This window comes from Scomber scombrus, chromosome 12, assembly GCF_963691925.1.
Source record: "Scomber scombrus chromosome 12, fScoSco1.1, whole genome shotgun sequence".
NCBI lineage: Eukaryota > Metazoa > Chordata > Actinopteri > Scombriformes > Scombridae > Scomber > Scomber scombrus.
This window is the reverse complement of record NC_084981.1, coordinates 21,726,937-21,736,743: the sequence shown is the minus strand read 5'-3', so window position 1 is coordinate 21,736,743 and position 9,807 is coordinate 21,726,937.

The following is a 9,807-nucleotide window of genomic DNA, read 5'->3' as shown; positions in this document are numbered from 1 at the left end:
CAAATTGACTATTAATAAGGAGCGAAGACCAAATATGTGAAACTTTTAGTACGTTTTCAATGTATACAATGCAGATGATCTCTGTCAGAACTTCATTTCAACTTCCAGCTTCCACAAATTAAACACATCTACTTAAAGATGCCTTTGGCCTGGAAGACATCTGTCACCACCTGGGTACCACTGGTACCACTAGTAGTAGATACAGTATAAAGCCAATATATAGTAGATATCCAATACTCTAAAAATTCTGAGTCATTTCATAATGGGGAAAAAGAGAAAATAGATTAAAAAATATAATTTTTTATACAAAAAATGTCTTTTGTTAAATTTTGTATCATTATTTTGTATCATTTTATCAATTTTCCAAACTGGCATGATTATTTATTTATTTGTTATTCCTTTTAAACAAAACCTTCCCTCTAATAAACTGAATTACATCAGATCCAGGCAAAGTGATCCAGTCAAAATAAATAAAAATGTGTTTAGAAACAAATAGAACATTTCTATCTCCTTTTTTTTTTTTTGAGAAACGTCATTCGCAGAGCAACAACTCAGCTCAACAACTAGCTAAAAATTGTTTCTGATACCAACAATTAGGTACATTTAAATAAATACTGAAACTATATATGTCCTTTTTGACCCATGGCTAAATTAGACTGAGCTGATCGAAGGAATCATCATCAATTTTACATAACCTTTTACATCCTAAATTATTTTAATAAAATAAGTAAAATGTGTGAAAATGAATCATTGTACTGTATTAGAAACAAAACAGATGCCAGCATGTGTGACAGGAGGGACGGGGGCGGAGTGAGAAAACTGAGGGTGGAAAATGTAGTGATTGAAATTAATTTTTATTTATTCATCAAAGAACCTGATGAGTCGACAGAATAAGACTCATCCAACATCAAGTACAGCAAAGACATAAGTTCTAATATTAAGCAATAACGAGGCATATTTCATTATTATGGTGGAATGTAATGCTAAAAACATGATGCTCTTTAAAACTATGAATAATGAAATAAAGTCTAACAATATTCAGGAAATATGATATCTTTTTTTGAACAAACCATTTTTGCTGGTACATTTATGCAGATAAAATGCAGTATTACTTTAAAATACTACTGATATTAACATTAGTCCTGGTTGTATTTCTAAAGCAAATCATTGTTTAACTGTGGACAAGAACACAAAAGTGGTTTTGAGGCGACTTCTGATAAAAGCAGGTCTGATCCGCTTGAAAGAATCTTTAGTATACATTAAAAGTGTTCTTGTACCTTGCAAAAAATAACCATTATTCTATATTATTCATTATTCATATGGATAATTTATGTCCCTTGCATGCCTTCTCTCTTATCAAGACCAGAGACAAGCTGAGAGGAACACTGAAGATGCTGGGGCTTTTTATTCTCCCACATACTCTATATCCCCAATCTCCATCAAAAATTCAGCTTACTAAAAATAAATGGGCCTGTCATCACAGAAGTGAGAAATCATTTGGGTGAGAGCCAGTGTTTGTGGGTTTTATGGGTCTATTTTCATAAAGAAGTTTGATCTTAGAGAAGAAAAATCACTAAAGACTACTTGCTAAGACCTCTATTCACTCAGAAAATCTATGAAGCTGTCGCTCACACACAACTGAAGAGGTCGGAAAATCAAAACGGGGCAAAATTTAAGTTAAAACAGGGCTCTCTGTACAGCTTCCAGCAAAAGATGCTGAATCAGGTGCCAATCAGCTCAAGGACGGCAAACTTCCAGAAGAGAATGATGCAAGATCAGAGACTCTAACACACTGAAGAAGAAGGTGCAAACATTATAGTCCCATGCTCAATTTTTAATGACATTTTTCAGCCATCGTAGCAATCTACTCTGTCCTGACAACCTCAGATAGAAAGAAATGAGATTCTTCTGGCCTTCTCTCTGAATACTGAAGAGGGAAACAAAACATCTTCCTTTGGCTCAGAGGACCTCCAGAAACAGCAATAGATTTTGAACCAATGCAGCAGAGTACAAGATGACAGCATAGGTCCCGCCATGATGTACCACTCTCAGAGCAACAGGAAAAGAGTCTCTGTCAAGATGAAGTATCTGTGCTGAGTAAGGGTCTTAGCTTTTCCACAATTAAAAATATTGACCCATTTAAACTAAAAGTTGATGTGTTTAAATTTGTTAGACAGCTGCATTTCAAACACTTTTCATTGCCAGGTCTAGTGTCCTATCAAGCTACGCTGTTAACATCAATAGAGAAGCAGCTCCTTTTAAAAGCAAATCTTTGTTCTTGCCCTCATTCAATCTGAATCCCACCATCCTCACTTAAAAAGCAAATTAGCGGGAAAAGATTCAGCTGAAATATACTAGATTTCACATGCTGTTTGAAGGAATCTGAGCGAATCTGCATTAAAAGCTCTGAGCAATCTGGAGATTATCATGTAGCCAGCTGATAAAGGCGGGTCAGTTGTTATGGGTTTTTCTAGCATGAGAAGTCAACTATTTGAGGCAGAGTGCTGTATAACCATTGAGTCAAACCCTACTTTAAGAATCAAATTAATGAATATATTGACTCTTCTTTTAAAAGAAGTTGGACAACAAGAAAAAAGAGTAAGACTTCCTGCATGTTGAAAGTATCTTTTATGGCCTGCCCAAAGTACAGAAATCCACTATCAGACCCCCTTTCTGCCTGATTGTGACAAGTATTGGTAGCATCGCTGAGCTTCTGTCACAATTTGTTGACTTCTTCACTGAGAAATTTGTTTCAAATCTCCCTTCCTTCTTTGGCAATATTGCTTATATACTAAATACTATTAACCTTCAGATACTGTTCATATTCAGACTCTTCACAGTATCCCCTCATAATTAGTCTCTACCAAGTTTCTGCACAACAAATCATTCATGAATACATCATCAGTCACAGATAATAAGCAAGATTAATCCTTAATTAAGCTTTCAAAGAGCTGAGAGAGTTTATTGTTCAGTTTATAACACTTTTCTTTTATGGAGAAAAAAACATTTTTGAATAAATATGGGTCAAAAACTCTATAACAAATAGGTATCAGCTGCACTCAAATGTTTTAAGGTGAAGTCATCAGATTTCAGGCTAAAAGTAAGAAGTATTTGGAGTGTATTTACTGCTTTCAAATGTAAAAATTGGTCAAATTTGACCCTGAACAGTAAGTGAGGGTTAAAGAATTCAAACATGAACAAGCTGATATCTTGGTAACTTTTGATGTGCAGAGCCTGTATACGTGCGTACCTCATGAGATGGATGTTGATGCTCTTATACAATATCTCGACACACATCCAGAGGGGATTTTGCCTCCTAATGAATTCTTACTTACACTGTTAGAAATGATTCTCACCGTGAACTTTAAGCATTTGGAGTGTTATTACTTTGCAATCTAGTGGTACAGCTTCAGGCAGTGTTTGTGCCACATCCTATGCTTGTCTTGTTTTGGGTTTATGGGAAGAGAAATGAATTTACAACCCACTCCGAAACACATTTTTATCCAAGATTGCTTTGTGCAAAAGATGCACTGATGATATCATGCTCATATGGAGAGATGATAGAGGAGAGCTGTCTGATTTTATGAAATACAGAAATTCTACTACTAAATATCTTTCTTTCACTATGGAACAGCATGAAACCTTTGTCCACTTTCTAGACCTAACACATTACAAGGGAAGCAAGAGTATTATTGAGAATACAATGTATCGTAAACCTTTAACCCTCCTGTTCCTCTTCCCGTCGGCCATGCAGCTTTTGTCCTCCGGGATCAAAATTGACCCAGTTAGGTTTGACTGATTATAAAGCATAAGGTATAAATTATCATCAAATTCTGTGTTAGACCTGCTTAGCCAACTTCATTGCAACTTATTAACACAGGTTTTACACATATGTTTGGAAATGATGGTAAATAGGCCTCATTTAAATGAAACTACTCTCATTCAGGAAGCAGAAACACACTTCTAAAAGCTGAGAGTAACCCTCCAAAACAACTCAGTCACAACATTGCTATTGGTCAGTTCTTGAGATTGCACAGAAACTGCAGTACTGTTACCGTTTTCCAGTCTAAAGCTGTTGAAATGAGCGTTTCCATCATTGAAGTTATACTACATCATATATCTCTTTGGCCTAGCAGAGGGACTTACAGAGAGGGACTCCCTGTGAGTTAACACAACTATGGCAACCACCACTTTTTCACAGACTACTTTCTCTACTGAGTATTCTCCTCTGGCAGGGCAGGGTCAAAAATATTATACTTCAACACTGGAATATCTTAAAAAGTGACCTAGTTCTAAATAATATCAGCACTGAGCCTCCGCTGATCACATTTAAACATTGCCGCAGTCTGAGAGACCGACTGGTTAATTCCGATACAGCGAAACCATCTAACACTGTCTCATGGCTGTCTAATCAACCTGCAGGTTTTTTTCTGCTGTGGTCACTGTGCTCATGTTCCAACTCATCAAACATCAAGTACTTTACATGTCACTAGTTTGTGTCGGACAAAAAAAAAAAAGACCTTTAAAGATCTGCATATCTGGATGTGAGACTGCAATATGTACACAAAATATGGATGCTTTGCTCAACATTATGCACAGGCTAACCACGGCTCATATCGGACTCACATTCTGAACACACTGAAGCCTTTTGGCATAAATTAAGAACTGAATTTTTCATGGTTCCTCCAATTTGTCACACTTGAAGGATGTTAGTACCTGGACTTTTTGTACTTTTATCTTCGTAACTTTAGGAGAGGTTTGTGTTCTTTCTCTTTCGTTCCTTTGCTTCTGACATAGTGTAAGCCCTTTGGCATGAACGAAGGACTGGATTTATTAGGTTTCATCTGATTTGTCACACTTGACGGATGTTTGTAATTTTTGTACTTTTATCTTTGTACCTTTAAAACAGGTCTATGCTCTTCTGTTTCTGACATGGTGTTCAAGGTGTGGCACAACACTCACTATCGCAATTCCCACCTTTCAATTCATTATCCAACAGATTCAAAACCCTGTTCAAGCAATTACCCAATGACAATTCTACACCTGGTCAAGGTTGACTATATATATGTTGTTTGCCTGATGTATTTTTCCACTTAAGCTCTGATGAACACACGGTACTGTTGAAACATTAGTCTGTTTGCACAATCAAAGCCTGTGAATTAATTGGTATTGTCCAGGGCAACATTTTGTCACACTAGTGAAAAAAGTGATCTACAAATGATGCAGATTTACACTTATGTGGGCACAGTGTACATATGATCAGCTTCTTTAGCTAAACTGGATTTACGGGTGAAAGTTTGGGTTGTGCAGCCTATAAATTGCTTGAAAAGTTCTGATTTGTAAAACAACTTGAAGTAGTAAAGTATGACTCTGTACGGCCAGTAAATGTAGATATTCTACCGTAACAATGCTTAGAAAGTTAGTCAATGATTTTGACTTTGAATTAATGTGTGACAACTCAAGATTTAATTTTAAGTCACATTATGTGGAGGGTAAAGGTATAAATCTTCAAATTTTACACAGTTCAACTCTAGCTGGTTGAAATAACTAAGAACTTTTACCTTGACATCATTTTAATTATTTTTCTTCAAAAGATTGTATTTTTTGTGGGAAATTTTACGTTTTCCTCAATGTTACTTACAGTGAAATGTTTCTATTTTAGCCATAAAAAAACTGCAGTTTCATGTCACCATTTGACACAGATGAATGATATAATCTGTCACATAGTAAAGTTTAAACTTTCATTTTGAATGACACCACCTCTGAATCCTGTAACTGGTCTTATTTGTGGGAGGCACTGTGTTCTCTCAGTATGTGTGATATTTGCACCGTAAGTTCATATTTTAAACCATCTTTTAGTTTGTCTTTTTATAGTTTCTCTGGATACATGATGAGATCAGAGTGATCTTTCTTAATAAATTAATGAAAAGATCACATTTGGTATTCTGACACACGGATGGCACCTTTAAGTGTACTTTCTCAAGAGGCTAAATATTTTACCAACATCATAAATATACTGCACTATAATGGGATTAAGGTGCACTCATAACTTCTGAGACAGAATCCTTGAAGCAATATGTAGTTTTGTGCTTTAACATTCATAAACAAAGATCCAAGGCAGTAAATATGGAAAACCTTAAGATACGAAGTGAAAAACACTTTTACAGTACTGCACTTCATTACATTTACTGAATTATTATTAGTCATTCAGGTAACACTTTATTGTACAGATCCTTTTATTTTCTACTTATTTCCTAGAGATTTTCTGAGTAATTCATAAGCATTTACATTTTGTGGACATTTTGAAAAACAGTGGTGCAATTTCATACAAATTATAAGAAAAATGGGGGGAAAGGAGTTAAGTTGGTACTACTCGTTATATTTGGGTTCATATGTAGTTGTTAATTTTTATTTTTTTTTAAACTTAAGATTATTAACAATTCTTAACAGACAGAAAACAGTGCATATATCAAGCTACATATTAGCATATGAGGTGGTTTCTTAAGAACACTACTATCAACAGTGTTGGTAACACTATTTTACAGATCTCTTATGTTTGTAATTTGGAGGTTTGTTCATTATAGTGTTTGAGAAAGAATCTGATATGCTAACACAGCCTGGTATCACCATCAATTCAGTCACCAAATATGACCTGTAGTTATGTTTGAGTACAGGGGAAATTAAGCATTTCAGATGATGTCAACATAATGTTTCTTTATTTTTTTTATAAGGTGTTTTTGGCTTATTAGGAGGAGGCGAGGAAGTTGGGTGGGTCGCTAGATAGAGATAGTAGTTGGCAAAAAGTTACAAAAAACAGCAGCAGAGTACTGCTCTAGACCACTGACTGGATGCACATTCTTTTACTAGGATGGCGACAGAATGACATTCCCTACAGTGCCTCTGATTGGTTAGTACTAGTTTCCTTCGTTGATTAGGTTTAGGCATGTGGAGGGAAATGGTTAGGGTTAGGGTAAGAATCATTGATGTATAAAGAGAACTGGACACAGCGTCAGAGGTCGCTCATTGGTGCATGAAGCCAAAATGTTAAGAATCAAATTCATTAGAAAATGATTTGGTAAATCATTGGTAAATTAACAACTACATATAAACTCAAATATACTGAGTCGACCCACCAACTAAACCAACTTTAAACCTACGCTTTTAAAAAATGTTTTAATTTGTACCAAATGGCACCACCATCTTTTGCAATTTAACTGCTAAACACCTGCAAATACTAGGATATTAATATTAAATTAAAGGAGCTGTAAAATGGTGTTAGCAACATTAATTACCTTTGACTGCTACAGAGAAGCATGCAGCACTGTGCCTTCATACTGGCCCATACTCCTTGTGCTTGAGAAAAGCTGTAGTAAATATCTAAATTATTGTTGCTCCATTGAAACAATTTGAACACAGAACTATTTTTGTGGTCAGCTCCAGAAAGCTGCCTAGTCATAAAACCCTACAGTATATAAATATATATGCACAACTGATATTGCAATGACAGAGAAAAGATTAGATATAGTTAATGTAATGCACACCATGCCTCTATGTTCACACATGTAATGTGATGAGAAATGTAACTATTTCAAGCACAATGAGGACTCTTTGTTATGAACTGCGACATACTGTACTATTCATAATAAATATTTTATACATACTGTGCCCTGGTTTTTCTCTTTGTGGAATGCATGGCACCATGAAAAATTCACTCCGACCTGTGTTTTTTTTAGCTCGCCTGCCACTGATCGGGGTATCTTTCTAAGAAAGTGTAACTCAGCAGGTGTATTCTCCTGCTGATCCTCTTACGTCAGATAAACCTCACAGTTTTGTGCTCATTTAAGAGGATTCCTCACTGACCACCCGCTCACACTGATCCTACTTAGTGTCACAGTTGTGATTATCCCGAGAACAGAAATCAACTAATGGAAACTCTGGAGGCTCACAAGCAAAACAGATTTAAGATTACAAAGTTCTTTTACTGACAACAGCTTGTATTATATGATAATGTATTTGCCATTGATCAAATAGTAAAAAATACAGACTAGTGCATTGACTGTGAGATGGTTTACTGATTGAAAAACTTAAATACAAACCTTGAGAGCAGTCATCATGACAATGAACAACCAGAGGCAACTTGAAAGGTTTATATTAATAATTAATCTCAGTGACGGCACTTTTGTCTTAAAATTCCAAAATGAAGCTTTTTGAAAGCTAAACCTTGCAGCTGTTTGCTTTGCTTATTGCTTACTGTTTTCACAGGAAGAGGAGGATCAGATAGTTTTTGCCTCATCATGCTTTCTTAGCTCAAAAGACACAAAAAAGCATAAATGATCTGTTTACAGCAGCTTCCTATTAATTCCTGCAGCATGGAGTTTGCCTTGAAAGCTCATGACAAACTAGTCATTCCCTCCTGGATTAAAGAGTAAATTATTTACTGTGATCTGAAACATGAAGAGAAGATGCAAACGCTTTCAAGATGGGTAAAATATCACCAGAGAGCCTTAATACTGAACCTCTTATGTGAAGCTAACATCAATTAAGATTAAATTTGAATCCTTTAACACCAGACTTTTGATTTTGTATCCTGACTGTCAACATCAGCCAGCCTGAGACAGACCCAGATCTACTCGTTCTGATCAGTCATCATGCCCAAATTACATGAGTCTAAACAACTATAATGTGTGTCCTGGTTTTAGTTGTAGTCCAGCACACTGGCCAAAATTAGAATGATATATTACTATATACCATCAGAGAATTAACCATTCACTTTATGCCACAGTAAGTATCCCTCTAGGCAAAATTGTAAATCAATGAGCAGATATGTTTAATAATAAAGTACAGGTTCAGTTTTTCAAGTCTTACAACAGTCAGGAGCCCAAATGAACACTGAAACATGTTTTTCTTGCTGTAATCATTCCTCCTCTTCATATCATTAAAATATCCATTCATAATGCACTTGCAAAAATGTATTTAAAAGTTTATCTGAAGCTAATTTGAAGCTTCAGCTGTCCAAAGTAGAGTATTTTTCATCGTTAGTCTTTTTAGTGCCAAAGTCTCTTTTTTTTCTTACTATTCTTCCACTGCAGCTGAAGAGGAAAATACTGTCCACTGAGACACAAAGAGGTAATTTGATGCTAAAAAGACCGTAAATGTGGCAGATATTCACTTGATATGACTAACTCAGACTGCTGTAGCATCGTTTAGGCTTCAGATCAACTCTTAAATGCACAATCATGTAGACACATTGTGGATTTTGTCCCCCATCTTACACTGAAAGCACATTTGAAGGGGATCTTTTAACAGTCAGAATTATTACAGTACAGACAATCTCTTTCACTTTTTTTTACATGGGCACCTGACTTTTGTATTAAGACTGATTTGAACAATTGTCAACCTTTCCTTTAATATTGTTTTTTATATATATTATTTTTGCAACAATGTGATGAAGTTCTTTTATTTGTTGGATTTGTTGCCAAAATCAGCAGAAAATGTATTATATCACGGTATAATATGATGATATTGCGATTTAAAGTTTCATATAAAGTGATGGACGACTTTATCCATATTGCCCAACCCTTGTCAGAAGTTAAAAACATTTTCAAAATTCAGATGTCGAGTGAATCTCACATAACAGATAGTTTGGGGATTTTCATGTTTCTGATATGTTGAAGATTGCATGCTTTCCAATAGTTTGAGTAACATATTCTATCTCTCTTACAAATGCTTATTAAGCTCTATATAAAAACATCCTGTCATCAAGCTTAAAAATATCTTTTTATTTCCTGAAAAATTGACAACAAGTTG